Below are 20403 nucleotides of genomic sequence, written 5' to 3' on the forward strand. Positions count from 1 at the left end.
CATGCCGCTGTGCGCTGCGGGCAACCGCTGCCAGCAGCGCACAGCCGCACGGAGAGGAGAGGAGCAGCGGCACGGACGGGGGAAGGAGGAGGAGGGAGGTGAAGGAGGGAGCCGCAGCAGCTCTTTGTTACTGGTGGAGGCGCTGCTGCTGCTGCCCCTCTGCTTCATTATAGGCTGTCTTCCGAGAACAGCCTATAGTGAAGCAGAGGGGCAGCAGCAGCAGCGCCTCCACCAATGACACAGCGCTGCTGCGGCTCCCTCCTCCTCCTTCTCTACTGCCCGGGAATCGTCTGACGCTGCACCGAGGAGCCTGAGCCAGCGGAGAGGGTAAGTATAATTTTTCTTTCTTTCTTTCTTTCTTTCTTTCTTTCTTTCTTTCTTTCTTGGGACTGCCTGCCGCTATGTGTAAAAATGGGGGACTGCCTGCCGCTATGTGTAAAAATGGGGGACTGCCTGCCGCAATGTGTAAAAAGGGGGAATCTGCCTGCCGTAATGTGTAAAAAGGGGGACGCTGTCTGCCGTTATGTGGAAAAAGTGTACGCTGTCTGCCGCTATGTGTAACAAGGGCACGCTGTCTGCCGTTATGTGTAAAAAGGGGACGCTTTCTGCCGTTATGTGTAAAAAGTGCATGCTGTCTGCCGTAATGTGTAAAAAGGGGGACGCTGTCTGCCGTAATGTGTAAAAAGGGGGACGCTGTCTGCCGTAATGTGTAAAAAGGGGACGCTGTCTGCCGTAATGTGTAAAAAGAGGAATCTGTCCGCTGTAAGGTGTAAAAGGGTCTCTACCTGGTGTAGTGGTGCTACTGTGCGGCGTAATTTGAAGAATGGAGACTACTGTGCACCGTTTTATGAATTGTTATTATTATGTGGCCACACTCCTTCCCCACGAAGCCACGCCACTATGTATTTTTACGGCGTGCCCTGCCCCTGTTTTGCATGCAGGGGTGGGGCTCCGATGCCGTTTCTTGCACACAGTGCTAAAATGTCTATTTACGGCACTGTTGCTAGGTATCCATTTCTCTGGCCCTGAGCAGGTCCCCCTCACCAGATCCTCTCCAGGGGTGAGGGGGTGGACTTGGATGGGATGTGGGGGGGGCGGGGGTGTGGGGGCCCAAAGCATTTTGTCGCACCTGGGCCCACCGCTCGCTAGTTCCGCCACTGGTTTATATAGTGGACCTACACAGCATAAAACTATTCCAAATCCAGTCTCATATAAGACCATACCTCCCAACACGACCCTCTCCAGGAGGGACACAATGCTCTGCTACTGGACTTTTGTCTTAATGTATGATTGCCAGCACCTGTGTTTAACAGGTTAATGGAAAGGAAAGGTGTTTCAGCACAGGTGATGACAATCATAGATCAAGAGGGAAGTCCAGGAGCAGAGCATTGTGTCCCTCCTGGAGAGGGTCATGTTGGGAGGTATGCATAAGACACCTTTTGTTGGCTGAATCACACTGAGTCCAAAGACTTCTTTGTTTGATTCCTTGTTCTCCCCTCAGGTGTTCGGAATAAAATACACTTACTTACATAGCAATTCAGTCTTGCATGCACTTAAAGATTTCTTTCAATCAGCACAACATTAACTGCTTGTATCTTTAAAATATGACACTAAAGGGCCCTACACATTTAGCGATCCACCGCTGAGCTGCCCGACGGTGGATACAGCCGACGGGCGACCCGGCGGTGGGGGGGAGGTGATGGGGGGAGTGAAGTTTATTCACTCCCCCCGTCACCCTTCCCATAGCAGCGCAGGCAAATATGGACGAGATCGTCCATATTGGCTTGCATGCACAGGCGACGGGGCACCAGCGATGAACGAGCGCGGGGCTGCGCATCGTTCATCGCTGGTGCCTCCACACTGGTATCTCGTTCATTAATGAACAAGATTGTTCATATCTTTGACTATTATTGCCCAGTGTGTAGGGCCTATTACATCGTATTTCTTTCCCACATGTATATAAAGGTATCTTTTGTCTCAGACGTGGTAGGTTAAAAACGATCTTTTAATTCATCCACATATAAAACGATTAAACTTGGTCCACAACAGGAGTATATGTAAAAGTTCATAAAACAGTTAATAATAACTTTTGTGCCAAACCGGACCTCAAGCGTGAAGAGTAAGCGGTATACATCTATGTGTTCCCCTGCTGCAGTCAGCGGACACGGACGGCTGCTTGGTCGATATAGCACCCGATTTCTCCTTGCTGCGGTCCTGTGTTTCTGGATCACGGGGTCAGCACATTTCAGAGACGTCCGCTCTCCTTTGTCAAGACTCTCCACTATATAAACCTGAGTTTTTTGTGGTATATTATCTGAGTGCACGTCGTAGCGCAGGTTTTTTTATATTCCAGCAACACAGCTGGCAAGTAGCATTGTGGATAAACATTGGTCACTGCTGAGCGGTCAAATCTTTGCTGATAGATTTTTGTTTTGTGGGATGGGATATCGTAATAGCTTTGAAAATGTTCACTTATTTTGAGGGGCTTTGTGACTTGTGATACTAGGATACACAGCACTGTTCACTAGTGATGAGCGGGTTCGGTTTCTCGGAAACCGAACCCCCCCGAACTTCACGCTTTTTACACGGGTCCGAGGCAGACTCGGATCTTCCCGCCTTGCTCGGTTAACCCGAGCGTGCCCGAACGTCATCATCCCGCTGTCGGATTCTATCGCGAGACTCGGATTCTATATAAGGAGCCGCGCGTCGCCGCCATTTTCACACGTGCATTGAGATTGATAGGGAGAGGACGTGGCTGGCGTCCTCTCCGTTTAGAGTAGACTAGAGAGTAGTAGAGAGTGACACTTGATTTACTAATTTTGGGGAGCATATTAGGAGTACTACTTGCTGATAGTGTGACCAGTGACAACCAGTTTAATTAATCCGTTCTCTGCCTGAAAAAAAACGATACACAGTGTGACACAGTCACATACCATATCTGTGCTCAGCCTCAGTGTGCCCTCAGTGTGCTGCATCATCTATGTAATACTGTATATCTGACTGTGCTGAGTGCTCACTGCTCACACAGCTTAATTGTGAGGGAGACTGGGGAGCAGTTATAGCAGGAGTACATATTTTAACAGTGCATACTTTTGCTGCCAGAGTGCCACTGCCAGTGCCAGTGTGACTGACCAGTGACCACTACTACTTGCTGATAGTGTGACCAGTGACCACCAGTATATTGTGATTGTCTGCCTGAAAAATTTAAACACTCGTCGTGTGGTGTTTTTATTCTATAAACGCATTCTGCTGACAGTGTCCAGCAGGTCCGTCATTATATAATATATACCTGTCCGGCTGCAGTAGTGATATATATATATTTCTCTGACGTCCTAGTGGATGCTGGGAACTCCGTAAGGACCATGGGGAATAGCGGGCTCCGAAGGAGGCTGGGCACTCTAGAAAGATCTTAGACTACCTGGTGTGCACTGGCTCCTCCCACTATGACCCTCCTCCAAGCCTCAGTTAGATTTCGTGCCCGGCCGAGGTTGGATGCACACTAGGGGCTCTCCTGAGCTCTTAGAAAGTAATAGTCTTAGATTTTTTTATTTTCAGTGAGACCTGCTGGCAACAGGCTCACTGCAGCGAGGGACTAAGGGGAGAAGAAGCAAACTCGCCTGCTTGCAGCCGGATTGGGCTTCTTAGGCTACTGGACACCATTAGCTCCAGAGGGATCGACCGCAGGCCCAGCCTTGATGTTCGGTCCCGGAGTCGCGCCGCCGTCCCCCTTACAGAGCCAGAAGCAAGAAGATGGTCCGGAAAATCGGCGGCATGAAGACTCTGTCTTCACCAAGGTAGCGCACAGCACTGCAGCTGTGCGCCATTGCTCCTCTCACACACTTCACACTCCGGTCACTGAGGGTGCAGGGCGCTGGGGGGGGCGCCCTGAGGCAGCAATAAAAACACCTTGGCTGGCTAAAATACCTCAATATATAGCCCCAGGGGCTATATATGAGGTAAATACCCCTGCCAGAATTCCATAAAAAGCGGGAGAATAGGCCGCGAAAAAGGGGCGGAGCTATCTCCCTCAGCACACTGGCGCCATTTTCTCTTCACAGTGCAGCTGGAAGAAAGCTCCCCAGGCTCTCCCCTGTAGTTTTCAGGCTCAAAGGGTTAAAAAGAGAGGGGGGGCACTAAATTTAGGCGCAGTATTGTATATACAAGCAGCTATTGGGGAAAATTCACTCAGTTATAGTGTTAATCCCCACATTATATAGCGCTCTGGTGTGTGCTGGCATACTCTCTCTCTGTCTCCCCAAAGGGCTTTGTGGGGTCCTGTCCTCTGTCAGAGCATTCCCTGTGTGTGTGCGGTGTGTCGGTACGGCTGTGTCGACATGTTTGATGAGGAGACTTATATGGTGACAGAGCAGATGCCGATAAATGTGATGTCGCCCCCTGTGGGGCCGACACCAGAGTGGATGGTTAGGTGAAAGGTATTAACCGACAGTGTCAACTCCTTACATAAAAGGGTGATGACGTAACAGCTGTGGGACAGCCGGCTTCTCAGCCCGCAACTGCCCAGGCGTCTCAAAGGCCATCAGGGGCTCAAAAACGCCCGCTCACTCAGATGGCAGACACAGATGTCGACACGGAGTCTGACTCCAGTGTCGACAAAGTTAAGACATATACACAATCCACTAGGAACATCCGTGACTTGATCCCGGCAATAAAAAATGTGTTACACATTTCAAACATTAACCCAAGTACCTCTAAAAATGGGTGTTATGGTTGGGGAGAAAAAGCAGGCAGTGTTTTGTTCCCCCATCAGATAAATGAATGAAGTGTGTGAAAAGCGTGGGTTCCCCCGATAAGAAACTGGTAATTTCTAAAAAGTTACTGACGGCGTACCCTTTCCCGCCAGAGGATAAGTTACGCGGGGAGATATCCCCTAGGGTGGATAAGGCGCTCACACGGTTGTCAAAAAAGGTGGCACTGCCGTTTTAGGAACGGCCACTTTGAAGGTACCTGTTGATAAAAAACAGGACGCTTTCCTGAAGTCTGTATTACACACTCAGGTACTAGACTGAGACCTGCAGATCGTGCTGCTGCAGCGTGGTCGGTGACCCTGTCAAACATAAGAACATATTAAAGACGTCGTCTTATATATGATGGATGCACAGAGGGATATTTTGCCGGCTGGCATCCAAAAATGAATGTAATGTCCATTCTGTCAGGAGGGTATTAGAGACCTGTCACTGGACAGGTGATGCTGACTTTAAAAGGAGCATAGAGATTCTGCCTTATAAGGGTGAGGAATTATTTGGGGATGGTCTCTGGGACCTCGTATCCACAGCCACAGCTGGGAAGAAATATTTTTACCTCAGGTTTCCTCACAGACTAAGAAAGCACTGTATTATCAGGTAGAGATGAGCGCCGGAAATTTTTCGGGTTTTGTGTTTTGGTTTTGGGTTCGGTTCCGCGGCCGTGTTTTGGGTTCGACCGCGTTTTGGCAAAACCTCACCGAATTTTTTTTGTCGGATTCGGGTGTGTTTTGGATTCGGGTGTTTTTTTAAAAAAAACCTAAAAAACAGCTTAAATCATAGAATTTGGGGGTAATTTTGATCCCAAAGTATTATTAACCTCAAAAAACATAATTTACACTCATTTTCAGCCTATTCTGAACACATCACACCTCACAATATTATTTTTAGTCCTAAAATTTGCACCGAGGTCGCTGTGTGAGTAAGATAAGCGACCCTAGTGGCCGACACAAACACCGGGCCCATCTAGGAGTGGCACTGCAGTGTCACGCAGGATGGCCCTTCCAAAAAACCCTCCCCAAACAGCACATGACGCAAAGAAAAAAAGAGGCGCAATGAGGTAGCTGACTGTGTGAGTAAGATTAGCGACCCTAGTGGCCGACACAAACACCGGGCACATCTAGGAGTGGCACTGCAGTGTCACGCAGGATGTCCCTTCCAAAAAAACCTCCCCAAACAGCACATGACGCAAAGAAAAAAAGAGGCGCAATGAGGTAGCTGTGTGAGTAAGATTAGCGACCCTAGTGGCCGACACAAACACCGGGCCCATCTAGGAGTGGCACTGCAGTGTCACGCAGGATGTCCCTTCCAAAAAACCCTCCCCAATCAGCACATGATGCAAAGAAAAAGAAAAGAAAAAAGAGGTGCAAGATGGAATTATCCTTGGGCCCTCCCACCCACCCTTATGTTGTATAAACAAAACAGGACATGCACACTTTAACCAACCCATCATTTCAGTGACAGGGTCTGCCACACGACTGTGACTGATATGACGGGTTGGTTTGGACCCCCCCCAAAAAAGAAGCAATTAATCTCTCCTTGCACAAACTGGCTCTACAGAGGCAAGATGTCCACCTCATCTTCACCCTCCGATATATCACCGTGTACATCCCCCTCCTCACAGATTATCAATTCGTCCCCACTGGAATCCACCATCTCAGCTCCCTGTGTACTTTGTGGAGGCAATTGCTGCTGGTCAATGTCTCCGCGGAGGAATTGATTATAATTCATTTTAATGAACATCATCTTCTCCACATTTTCTGGATGTAACCTCGTACGCCGATTGCTGACAAGGTGAGCGGCGGCACTAAACACTCTTTCGGAGTACACACTTGTGGGAGGGCAACTTAGGTAGAATAAAGCCAGTTTGTGCAAGGGCCTCCAAATTGCCTCTTTTTCCTGCCAGTATAAGTACGGACTGTGTGACGTGCCTACTTGGATGCGGTCACTCATATAATCCTCCACCATTCTATCAATGTTGAGAGAATCATATGCAGTGACAGTAGACGACATGTCCGTAATCGTTGTCAGGTCCTTCAGTCCGGACCAGATGTCAGCATCAGCAGTCGCTCCAGACTGCCCTGCATCACCGCCAGCGGGTGGGCTCGGAATTCTGAGCCTTTTCCTCGCACCCCCAGTTGCGGGAGAATGTGAAGGAGGAGATGTTGACAGGTCGCGTTCCGCTTGACTTGACAATTTTGTCACCAGCAGGTCTTTCAACCCCAGCAGACCTGTGTCTGCCGGAAAGAGAGATCCAAGGTAGGCTTTAAATCTAGGATCGAGCACGGTGGCCAAAATGTAGTGCTCTGATTTCAACAGATTGACCACCCGTGAATCCTTGTTAAGCGAATTAAGGGCTGCATCCACAAGTCCCACATGCCTAGCGGAATCGCTCCGTGTTAGCTCCTTCTTCAATGCCTCCAGCTTCTTCTGCAAAAGCCTGATGAGGGGAATGACCTGACTCAGGCTGGCAGTGTCTGAACTGACTTCACGTGTGGCAAGTTCAAAGGGCATCAGAACCTTGCACAACGTTGAAATCATTCTCCACTGCACTTGAGACAGGTGCATTCCATCTCCTATATCGTGCTCAATTGTATAGGCTTGAATGGCCTTTTGCTGCTCCTCCAACCTCTGAAGCATATAGAGGGTTGAATTCCACCTCGTTACCACTTCTTGCTTCAGATGATGGCAGGGCAGGTTCAGTAGTTTTTGGTGGTGCTCCAGTCTTCTGTACGTGGTGCCTGTACGCCGAAAGTGTCCCGCAATTTTTCTGGCCACCGACAGCATCTCTTGCACGCCCCTGTCGTTTTTTAAAAAATTCTGCACCACCAAATTCAAGGTATGTGCAAAACATGGGACGTGCTGGAATTTGCCCATATTTAATGCACACACAATATTGCTGGCGTTGTCCGATGCCACAAATCCACAGGAGAGTCCAATTGGGGTAAGCCATTCCGCGATGATCTTCCTCAGTTGCCGTAAGAGGTTTTCAGCTGTGTGCGTATTCTGGAAAGCGGTGATACAAAGCGTAGCCTGCCTAGGAAAGAGTTGGCGTTTGCGAGATGCTGCTACTGGTGCCGCCGCTGCTGTTCTTGCGGCGGGAGTCCATACATCTACCCAGTGGGCTGTCACAGTCATATAGTCCTGACCCTGCCCTGCTCCACTTGTCCACATGTCCGTGGTTAAGTGGACATTGGGTACAACTGCATTTTTTAGGAGACTGGTGAGTCTTTTTCTGACGTCCGTGTACATTCTCGGTATCGCCTGCCTAGAGAAGTGGAACCTAGATGGTATTTGGTAACGGGGGCACACTGCCTCAATAAATTGTCTAGTTCCCTGTGAACTAACGGCGGATACCGGACGCACGTCTAACACCAACATAGTTGTCAAGGACTCAGTTATCCGCTTTGCAGTAGGATGACTGCTGTGATATTTCATCTTCCTCGCAAAGGACTGTTGAACAGTCAATTGCTTACTGGAAGTAGTACAAGTGGGCTTACGACTTCCCCTCTGGGATGACCATCGACTCCCAGCGGCAACAACAGCAGCGCCAGCAGCAGTAGGCGTTACACGCAAGGATGCATCGGAGGAATCCCAGGCAGGAGAGGACTCGTCAGACTTGCCAGTGACATGGCCTGCAGGACTATTGGCATTCCTGGGGAAGGAGGAAATTGACACTGAGGGAGTTGGTGGGGTGGTTTGCGTGAGCTTGGTTACAAGAGGAAGGGATTTACTGGTCAGTGGACTGCTTCCGCTGTCACCCAAAGTTTTTGAACTTGTCACTGACTTATTATGAATGCGCTGCAGGTGACGTATAAGGGAGGATGTTCCGAGGTGGTTAACGTCCTTACCCCTACTTATTACAGCTTGACAAAGGGAACACACGGCTTGACACCTGTTGTCCGCATTTCTGGTGAAATACCTCCACACCGAAGAGCTGATTTTTTTGGTATTTTCACCTGGCATGTCAACGGCCATATTCCTCCCACGGACAACAGGTGTCTCCCCGGGTGCCTGACTTAAACAAACCACCTCACCATCAGAATCCTCCTGGTCAATTTCCTCCCCAGCGCCAGCAACACCCATATCCTCCTCATCCTGGTGTACTTCAACACTGACATCTTCAATCTGACTATCAGGAACTGGACTGCGGGTGCTCCTTCCAGCACTTGCAGGGGGCATGCAAATAGTGGAAGGCGCATGCTCTTCACGTCCAGTGTTGGGAAGGTCAGGCATCGCAAACGACACAATTGGACTCTCCTTGTGGATTTGGGATTTCAAAGAACGCACAGTTCTTTGCGGTGCTTTTGCCAGCTTGAGTCTTTTCAGTTTTCTAGCGAGAGGCTGAGTGCTTCCATCCTCATGTGAAGCTGAACCACTAGCCATGAACATAGGCCAGGGCCTCAGCCGTTCCTTGCCACTCCGTGTGGTAAATGGCATATTGGCAAGTTTACGCTTCTCCTCCGACAATTTTATTTTAGGTTTTGGAGTCCTTTTTTTTCTGATATTTGGTGTTTTGGATTTGACATGCTCTGTACTATGACATTGGGCATCGGCCTTGGCAGACGACGTTGCTGGCATTTCATCGTCTCGGCCATGACTAGTGGCAGCAGCTTCAGCACGAGGTGGAAGTGGATCTTGATCTTTCCCTAATTTTGGAACCTCAACTTTTTTGTTCTCCATATTTTATAGGCAGAACTAAAAGGCACCTCAGGTAAACAATGGAGATGGATGGATTGGATACTAGTATACAATTATGGACGGACTGCCACGGTTAGGTGGTATAAAAAAACCACGGTTAGGTGGTATATATTATAATAATAATACAATTATGGATGGACGGACTGCCTGCCGACTGCCGACACAGAGGTAGCCACAGCCGTGAACTACCGCACTGTACACTGGTTGATAAAGAGATAGTAGTATACTCGTAACAACTAGTATGACACTATGACGACGGTATAAAGAATGAAAAAAAAACCACGGTTAGGTGGTATATATTATAATAATAATACAATTATGGATGGACGGACTGCCTGCCGACTGCCGACACAGAGGTAGCCACAGCCGTGAACTACCGCACTGTACACTGGTTGATAAAGAGATAGTAGTATACTCGTAACAACTAGTATGACACTATGACGACGGTATAAAGAATGCAAAAAAAACCACGGTTAGGTGGTATATATTATAATAATAATACAATTATGGATGGACGGACTGCCTGCCGACTGCCGACACAGAGGTAGCCACAGCCGTGAACTACCGCACTGTACACTGGTTGATAAAGAGATAGTAGTATACTCGTAACAACTAGTATGACACTATGACGACGGTATAAAGAATGAAAAAAAAACCACGGTTAGGTGGTATATATTATAATAATAATACAATTATGGATGGACGGACTGCCTGCCGACTGCCGACACAGAGGTAGCCACAGCCGTGAACTACCGCACTGTACACTGGTTGATAAAGAGATAGTAGTATACTCGTAACAATTAGGATGACACTATGACGGTATAAAGAATGAAAAAAAAACCACGGTTAGGTGGTAGGTATATAATAATAAATAATACAATTCTGGTCGGACGGACTGCCTGCCGTGTGCCGACACAGAGGTAGCCACAGCCGTGAACTACCGCACTGTACACTGGTTGATAAAGAGATAGTAGTATACTCGTAACAATTAGGATGACACTATGACGGTATAAAGAATGAAAAAAAAACCACGGTTAGGTGGTAGGTATATAATAATAAATAATACAATTCTGGTCGGACGGACTGCCTGCCGTGTGCCGACACAGAGGTAGCCACAGCCGTGAACTACCGCACTGTACACTGGTTGATAAAGAGATAGTAGTATACTCGTAACAATTAGGATGACACTATGACGGTATAAAGAATGAAAAAAAAACCACGGTTAGGTGGTAGGTATATAATAATAAATAATACAATTCTGGTCGGACGGACTGCCTGCCGTGTGCCGACACAGAGGTAGCCACAGCCGTGAACTACCGCACTGTACACTGGTTGATAAAGAGATAGTAGTATACTCGTAACAATTAGGATGACACTATGACGGTATAAAGAATGAAAAAAAAACCACGGTTAGGTGGTAGGTATATAATAATAAATAATACAATTCTGGTCGGACGGACTGCCTGCCGTGTGCCGACACAGAGGTAGCCACAGCCGTGAACTACCGCACTGTACACTGGTTGATAAAGAGATAGTAGTATACTCGTAACAATTAGGATGACACTATGACGGTATAAAGAATGAAAAAAAAACCACGGTTAGGTGGTAGGTATATAATAATAAATAATACAATTCTGGTCGGACGGACTGCCTGCCGTGTGCCGACACAGAGGTAGCCACAGCCGTGAACTACCGCACTGTACTGTGTCTGCTGCTAATATAGACTGGTTGATATTTAAAGAGATATTAGTAGTATACAACAATACTATACTGGTGGTCAGGCACTGGTCACCACTCCTGCAGCAAAAGTGTGCACTGTTAATTAATATAATTGTACTCCTGGCTCCTGCTAACAACCTGCAGTGCTCCCCAGTCTCCCCCACAATTAATTATAAGCTTTTAATTTATACATTGATGACTGTGCAGCACACTGGGCTGAGCTGAGTGCACACAGACTGAGTCACACTGTGTGACTGACTGTGCTGTGTATCGTTTTTTTTTTCAGGCAGAGAACGGATATAGCAGAGAGAAGTGAACGGATATATTATATTAAATAAAAGTTAACTAGCAACTGCACTGGTCACTGACTGTGGTAAACTAACTCTGTCTGCGACTCTGCACAATCTCTCTCTATCTAATCTATCTATCTCTATTCTAATGGAGAGGACGCCAGACACGTCCTCTCCCTATCAATCTCAATGCACGAGTGAAAATGGCGGCGACGCGCGGCTCCTTATATAGAATCCGAGTCTCGCGATAGAATCCGAGCCTCGCGAGAATCCGACAGCGTCATGATGACGTTCGGGCGCGCTCGGGTTAACCGAGCAAGGCGGGAAGATCCGAGTCGCTCGGACCCGTGGAAAAAAAAGTGAAGTTCGTGCGGGTTCGGATTCAAAGAAACCGAACCCGCTCATCTCTATTATCAGGTACAGTCCTTTCGGCTTCAGAAAAGCAAGCGGGTCAAAGGCGTTTCCTTTCTGTACAGAGACAAGGGAAGAGGGAAAAAGCTGCACCAGTCAGCCAGTTCCCAGAATCAAAATTCTTCTCTCGCTTCCTCTGAGTCCACAGCATGACGCGGGGGCTCCACAGGTGTAGCCAGGTACGGTGGAGGGGCCGTCTCAAAAAGTTCAGCGATCAGTGGGCTCGCTCACAGGTGGATCCCTGTTTCTTTCAAGTAGTATTTCAGGGGTACAAGCTGGAATTCGAGATGTCTCCCCCCAGCCGTTTCCTAGAATATGCCTTGCCGACAACTCCCTCAGGCAGGGAGGCTGTACTAGAGGCAATTAATAAGCGGTATTCCCAGCAGGTAATACTCAAGGTGCCCCTACTTCAACAAGGACGGGGTTACTATTCCACACGGGTTGGGGTACCGAAACCGCATGGTTCGGTGTGACCCATTTTATATTTAAAATCCTTGAACACATACATTAAAAAATTCAAGTTCAAGATGAAATCACTCAGGGCGGTTATTGCAAGCCTGGACGACGGGGATTACATGGTATCCCGGGACATCAAGGATGCTTACCTGCATGTCCCCATTTACCATTGTCAAAGTCAGAAAAATGTCTCAATGCACGTTGCCATATTTGCACCGCACACTGGTCCGTGCTGCGCATGCGTACGCTCTCCCGTGGAAGCGCATACCCGCAATAGCGTGCACTCGCACGCGCAGTATGCGCATTTACGGTAGAGTTTATGTGATCGTAGCGTGCGACTCATTAGTTACAAATGTTCACAATTAATGTAGTTTATAGATCATGATCCCTTTGATAGTTTCTGTAAGTTTGGTTAAAGTACAATGTCCCAGAGCTGAGGAATCCCTCTTTGCATCGTACGAAGGGTCTAACAGGAATCATATTGCAGTGTTTGGTACCCATCGGAAGAGTATTTAATTAGCAATATTCCGGTGTTGGTTTGGAGCGTATTAATCGCTCGTGCGAATAGTTATGGACATAAGAAGTTTATGTCCATTTCTATGATTTACACATACTCAGGTATGCGGCGGGAAACCCAGTTTCCCACCCACCTGAGCTGTTGGAAATCGTCACAGCCCACCTGTATGAATCACCCTATGACCTTTTGTTATGATGCAGGGCCGAATTCCTTCGGCCAATGGACAATGGGATAGTAGGACTAGGAGATTGCATTGTGTGTGGGGCATAAATAGGCAGGCCGACCACATCCAGCTCACTCTCTCATCAACGGTTATCTGCTGATAATCGGGAGCTGGATATCGAGGCGCTGGCGATCATACCCTTTGTGCGTAAGTTCTCTCCATAATCATTGTCTTTCTGCGAGCCAATCTCTCTCTCTCTCTCTCTCTCTCTCTCTCTCTCTCTCTCTCTCTCTATCTCTCTCTCTCCTCTTTTCTCTTAAATACCTTATAGTATTATAGTATTGTATTGTATTTCATTTAGGTCAGCGTAGTATTGTCTTATTGTATTTATTGTTTAGTTCTGTGGTTAGGAGGTCTCTGTTATATTGTAGCGTATCATATATACTGTTATCCCCTTTTACAAGTATATTAGATATAATACAGTTAATAGGCTTTGGAAACCTAGGCCCTCATTCCGAGTTGTTCGCTCGCAAGGCGAATGTAGCAGAGTTACACACGCTAAGCCGCCGCCTACTGGGAGTGAATCTTAGCTTCTTAAAATTGCGACCGACGTACGCGCAATATTGCGATTACAAACGAGTTAGCAGTTTCAGAGTAGCTCCAGACTTACTCTGCCTGTGCGATCATTTCAGTGCTTGTCGTTCCTGGTTGACGTCACAAACACACCCAGCGTTCGCCCAGGCACTCCCACCGTTTCCCCGGCCACTCCTGCGTTTTTTCCGGAAACGGTAGCGTTTTCAGCCACACGCCCCTGAAACGCCGTGTATCCGCCCAGTAACACCCATTTCCTGTCAATCACATTACGATCGCCGGAGCGAAGAAAAAGCCGTGAGTAAAAATACTTTCTTCATAGTAAAGTTACTTGGCGCAGTCGCAGTGCGAACATTGCGCATGCGTACTAAGCGGATTTTCACTGCGATGCGATGAAAAATACCGAGCGAACAACTCGGAATGAGGGCCCTAAACCAGTATCAGTGTATTTACTATAGTGTTAAGTGTTCACTTGAGCGTCGGTGACGCTCAATCAGCTTTGTAGTTAGTCAGGTTACACAAGGTTGCATTTACACCCTGTACTCACATTAAGGTATTCTGTGTGTTTCATCGGTATAAGGTTTAACATAAAGATATAGTGTTGTGAGCGTCTGCATCGCTGGTGACCTCCTCGTGGTCTCTAGCGTACGCTACGTTACAGCGAATCTTTCCCCTAGACATAACCAATAACGTGTCCTGTGATCCCTGGGCCGTGAGCGAACGTGACGCCTGAGCGTCTCGCCTACGGCTGAGCGATCGTTACGCAACTAGCGTACCATTACGGTACTTCTTCAGTAAACAGCGTACAGTGTTCTTAGCTTCATAAAGGGTTGTTTATACGACAAAGGAATTTAGCATTGTCAATTGCGGGCTCGTCCGGTCCTTTTCACATCTGCACTAGGTAGATCAGCAGACATTATCCCCCAGCAAAAGGGTGGGAGGTTGTCTCGCAGTTGCTGACGGGATAAGCGTCTGCTTCGCTTAGATAAAGAGTGCTGAAGGAACCCGGTAACCGGAAGTAAGAACAAAACGCTTGTGTCTTTTTAAAACTGTTTATTTTTCTTTTGTCTTGCGTACGCATACATACCTGCATTTCTTTTCACTTGTGTATTTCATTTTTTCGTATATCACTATTCCTGTTTGCCAAATTTTATAGTTGATAGAAAGTGCTAAAAAGAGATTTGCTGTTATTTAATAGTAGAGGTGATAGTTAAAGTATAGAACAAACACACGGTTTGTCTGAGATACAAGGCAGTCAGTGTGGATTGCGGTAGATGATCAGGGATCATTTACATTGATAAAAATATATTGTGTTACGGTGGATCCTTTGCATTGCGTACACGTGTCGCTAACAAAGACTAGCGTACGCAATCCAAAGGCAGACGCACGCAGCGTTCATTACGCAACGTAGCGTCCGGTTACGCTCACGTAGCTCAAGTCACGAAAAAGTTGAATTAGCGCAAAGCGATAATTAGCGCAAGGCGATAATTAACGCACAGCGGTAGATAACGCGAAGCGGTAAATAACGCAAATCTGTTTTTAGAAAATCTGAAATTTAGTTTAACAGATCCTGCTCCTAATTGGTAACACTCTTGGCCTGAAGACAATTTCTGCGCAGAAATAGATATAGAAACAAAGTGTACATGTGTTGAGTGAGTGTGTTTTGTATACAAAAGTTTATATAACTTTAAGGTGGAACCAAAAGGAAAGCCGGGTACTCGTCAAGGGACATACGTGTAAGTGACATATACGGTGGCCAGGGAGGCATCCCTGGTTAAATAATATTTGAGCATTAGAGTATAGCGGACCATAAGGTAAAGGTAACAAGACCAGGAGGTCAAAAGGTAACAAGACCAGGAGGTCATAAGGTAACAAGACCAGGAGGTCATAAGGTAAAAAGGTCCGCTATAAAAGTCCAGTGGCACAACGCCTGGGGTGTTGGTGCAGAACCCATATAGGCCATAAGCTCTTGCTGAAGGAATCGCGGCCGGAAACATCGATTCCATTGGTCTTTCAGTACATGACAAGTAGTGCTCGTGTACTGAACGATTGGACCACACGTAATTGTGTGCAGTAGTTAGTAATCTGACCTAATACCATTAGAGTAAAGTGGTCACAAACGCTATTTGTACATTCTGACGTGATTTGTGTAATTTTTTATTTTTGGAAGGGAAGTTCGCTGGTCACTCAGGAACTATCTAACAACCCCACCTTTACTGGAAAGAGTAAGTGTCCTGCGGGTAACCCTCATATGTTCCAGTAAACTGAAGGTTCCATAGGGGCCCTGTATCGAGTACGCCAGCACCACGTCGGTGTGATCAGGTCGTATTGGTCGAGGTGGGCGAGTGAGTGGGGTACTCGGTAAACCGCCACCGCCGGCCTACTGTGGAGTAATTTGGTTGTCTGAAAAGGCTTGCTGAAAACCTTGATACAGAGATCCAAGGAGGACTAAGCAACACCTGCAGACTATGGGGGCCAGTTGCTCAGGTAGGGGGCGATCAACCCTGGTTCAGGTTGATTCTGTGAACCGACCAGTTGGGTCGGCACGATATGTAATGTGTGAAAAATATGGAATTCACACCGAATCTTTATGTGATGAATGGGAGAGAATGACTGTACAAGACAGGGACAAATTCCCAAGAATAGGTAGCTTCAGTCCAGAAGTGTTACAAAATTTAAGGAGGAGGATATGTCTCGTAAAATCAGCAAAGAGACGAATTCAGCATCATGATTATTTACAGTTATGGCACCAGGAAGGTGAGATACAGAGAGGTTTGGCTCTGGCGGCAGGATCTGGGGCAGTCAGGAAGTTGATTGCCACAGCTCCTCCCCCACCATACATTGCAGGAGAAAAGTTGATTGCGGAGAGAAACGCACTGGGTTGTAAAACACAAACTCTTAGTAACACTGTAAATGTTAATGATGTTAACCAAATAACTCATGCAAGTATTAACCCGTGCAAGATGTACCCTGTTTTGAACCTTCCTCAGGAGTGTGATCAAGAAGACGATTCAGCAACAATTTCAGCTCTCTCTCTTGCAGCCACCATAGCAGAGACCACAGTAGGCACAGCGACACCCACGAGATTAGTGAAAGCCCCTAGCGGAGGGATAGGTGAGGTCGTGTCAACGGGTAAGTACGGCACCATGCACTACACTGAAACAATTGTACCACAACTAGCTGTAGAATCTACACAGGAAGAGGCTGTTAGAATTGCTCCTGTAAGGGTAATAGCAGTCCCCAATGGAAAAACAGATGTCTCTGGAGCCACTCCCATAAGGAACATTGCCATGTACACTCCATTTTCCAGAATGGAATTAAGAACAATAGTGTCCGAATTTCCTGACCCCAGGAAGGATTTAGTTGCTAGCCAAAAATACATCAGGGATTTAGGTAACACGGTAGAACCCAACAACAAGGATTGGCAGATACTGCTAAGAGCTTGTTTACCTTCCAATGTTGATGCAACTCAGTTTTTAGCTGATTGTGCATTGGATAAAGATGTACCGCTTACAGACGTGTACAACAAGGATAATGTAAAAAGGATAAATTTACAGCTAAAAGAGTATTTCCCAGCCGTTGTTAAATGGAATAAAATATTTTCCATTAAGCAAAAGGAGTCCGAAACGGCAACAGAATATTTTCACCGGGCACTATTAGAAATGGCAAAGTACACTGGTATAGAAGACATTAAGACCAACCCAAACCATCGAGAAGTAGCAGTATCTGTACTGATGGATGGTTTGAAAGAAACATTAAAAGCTAGGGTACAGACCACGCAGCCATGTTGGCGAGGTCTGTCAGTGTCCACCTTGAGAGAGGCTGCTATTGATCACGACAGAAACATCACTAGGCACAGGGAATCGCAAAGTGATAAGTTGATGTCCGTAAGTATACAGGCGCTGACCACAAGGCAGCCTGCGTATGTACCACCGAATCCTGTGGGTAAGGCAAGTGTAATAACATGTTTTTCTTGTAACAGACCGGGACACTTTGCACGAGAATGTAGAACAAAGAATGTACAAAGATCTTTTCAACCCCCTAGACAACAACACAACACACGACATTGGGAGCAGGGTCCACAGAGGCGGAGTTTTGAGCCACATACAGGGGAAACAAAAAGATATCCCCCAAACAGAGACTGGCATGCCTCTGGTAGCTCCCAGCTAACTCCCTCACAAGTAGTTGCTGCCAGCGGGATTCAGGGAGGTCAGCATACCCAATAGGGGTGTGGCCATACCTGTAATCTGCAGCCAGTTAAGTTGATTGCTAGTCTTGGAAACGAACCAGAAATTGCAATCAATGTAGCTGGTAAGACTTTAAACTTTCTTGTAGACACAGGGGCGGCCAAGTCAGTGATAAATTCGACAGTGGGCATGAGAACCACTGGTAGGACAATTCCAGCCATGGGAGTAACAGGAGTAGTCCAGCACTACCCTGTTAGCAAACCAGCCGAGATTACAATAGGGCCTTTGCATACCAAGCATTCCTTTTTGCTGGCTGCATCTGCACCAACTAATCTCCTGGGAAGAGACTTACTATGTAAAATGGGTTGCGTCATTTATTGTACTCCTGAAGGTGTATTCTTGGACATCCCTGAGAATCACGCTCAGGAAGTACGAGACATGTTAGACTCCCCATCAAAATTAATGTCACACACCATTATGACAAATAGGAACCCATCCCAGGTAGAAGAGATGACATCTCAGATACCAGAGTCACTTTGGACAAAAGATGGACAGGACACTGGATTAATGGCAAACGTAGCTCCAGTAGTTGTGCAAGTAAAAGATGGTAGGATAGCTCCAAAAATCCCACAGTATCCTCTGAAGCCAGAGGTGGAGTTAGGAGTTTTTCCCGTAATAGAGCGCTTGCTACAACAGGGCATTCTAGTAAGAACGTCCAGCACAGCAAATAGTCCCATCTTCCCTGTTAAAAAGAGTGGGGGGAGGGGTTACAGGCTAGTGCAGGATCTAAGGGGGATTAACAAAATAGTTGAGAGTCAGTTCCCCGTAGTGCCTAATCCAGCTGTCATCCTAATGCAAATTCCTCCCACTGCCAAATTTTTCACTGTTATTGACCTCTGCTCCGCTTTCTTTTCGGTACCTCTGCACCCTGACAGCCAATATTTGTTTGCATTCACATACAGAGGAGTCCAATACACGTGGACTCGGTTACCCCAAGGTTTCATAGATAGTCCAAGTATATTTTCTCAGGCTTTGCATGATTGTTTACAGTCTTTCCAACCAGACAGTGGATCAGTATTGATACAGTATGTGGACGATTTATTACTGTGTTCAGATTCACTGGAGGCATCCCTGAAGGATACGAAACAGCTCCTGTTTCATCTTTCAGACACAGGTCACAAGGTTTCCAAAGACAAGTTGCAATTATGCCAGACTAAGGTAAAATATTTGGGACACTGTCTAACACAAGGACTGAGACACTTGACCGCTGATAGAATCCAAGCCATTAGAGACATGACACTGCCACAAACCCAGCAACAGATCAGGACGTTTTTAGGAATGTGTGGGTATTGCCGTAATTGGATCCCAGGGTTTTCCATATTGGCGCTACCTTTGCAGGAAATGGTCTCCTCAAACAAACCTGATCGGATTTCGCATACAGACGAATCCGAAACAGCATTTGAGAGACTCAAACAGTGTCTAACGCAGGCACCTGCACTAGGTATGCCAGACTATGGGAAACCCTTTGAACTATACGGAACAGAAAGTGCTGGGTGCGCAGCAGGTGTACTAACACAAAAACACGGTGATGCCAGCAGGCCAGTTGCATACTACAGCGCTCAGCTAGATACGGTAGCGCGGTCCCTCCCCACATGCTTGCGTAGCGTTGCAGCGATAGCATTGCTAGTGACAAAAAGCGAAGATGTCGTGCTAGGCCACAACCTCACAATCCATACACCGCATGCGGTATCTGCCTTATTGAATTCTGCCCAAACCAGACACGTCTCATCAGCAAGGTTTACGAGATGGGAATTGGCATTAATGGCCCCCGTAAACATCACCATAAGGAGATGCAGTGCATTAAACCCTGCAACATTTCTCCCAGGTGTGCCTGGACAGGCACAAAGGGTGGGAGGTGAGAGTGATGGGGAAGGAGGATTTAATGCAAAGGAAGATACACATGATTGTATGGAATATTTGACCCAAAATTTTACCGCAAGGCCTGACATCAGTGACAATCCACTAGAAGATGCAGAACTCACGTTCTACACGGACGGTAGTTGTCACAGACAGTCAGACTCGGGAGACTTGTGTACTGGATACGCAGTCGTAGATGACCAAGACACCATAGAAGCGGAACCGCTAGGCCCACCTCACTCAGCCCAGGTTGCTGAACTGGTCGCCCTAACCAGAGCATGTGAATTGGCTAAGGGAAAGTCAGCCAATATCTACACCGATTCCAGATACGCGTTCGGGGTAGTCCATGATTTCGGAGCCCTATGGCGGCTCAGAAATTTCATGACGGCAGCTGGCACACCGATAGCGCATGCAGCTCATATAAAAAGGCTTCTAACAGCGATACAGGAACCCGACAGAGTGGCTGTTATCAAATGTAAAGCACATACATATAGCCAAGACCCAGTATCCCTTGGTAACAGCCGAGCAGACGAAGCTGCAAAGCTTGCAGCTGCTACCCCCATACGGACAGACACCACACAACTGATGGTATTTAATACCATCAACACACGAAAGTTGTGTGAAATGCAGAATTTGTGTTCCACTCAGGAGAGAGCAGTCTGGAAGGCAAAGGGATATGGCCAGGAGTCCT

At 47.1% G+C, this 20403-nt stretch overlaps 1 protein-coding gene across 1 annotated transcript in view; it reads left to right on the forward strand.

Moving 5' to 3' along the window:
* Nucleotides 1-20403, forward strand: part of LOC134944448 (uncharacterized) — a 252162-nt gene that overhangs the window by 66181 nt on the left and 165578 nt on the right. The window lies entirely within an intron of this gene.

Source organism: Pseudophryne corroboree, chromosome 7 (genome assembly GCF_028390025.1).
Source record: "Pseudophryne corroboree isolate aPseCor3 chromosome 7, aPseCor3.hap2, whole genome shotgun sequence".
NCBI lineage: Eukaryota > Metazoa > Chordata > Amphibia > Anura > Myobatrachidae > Pseudophryne > Pseudophryne corroboree.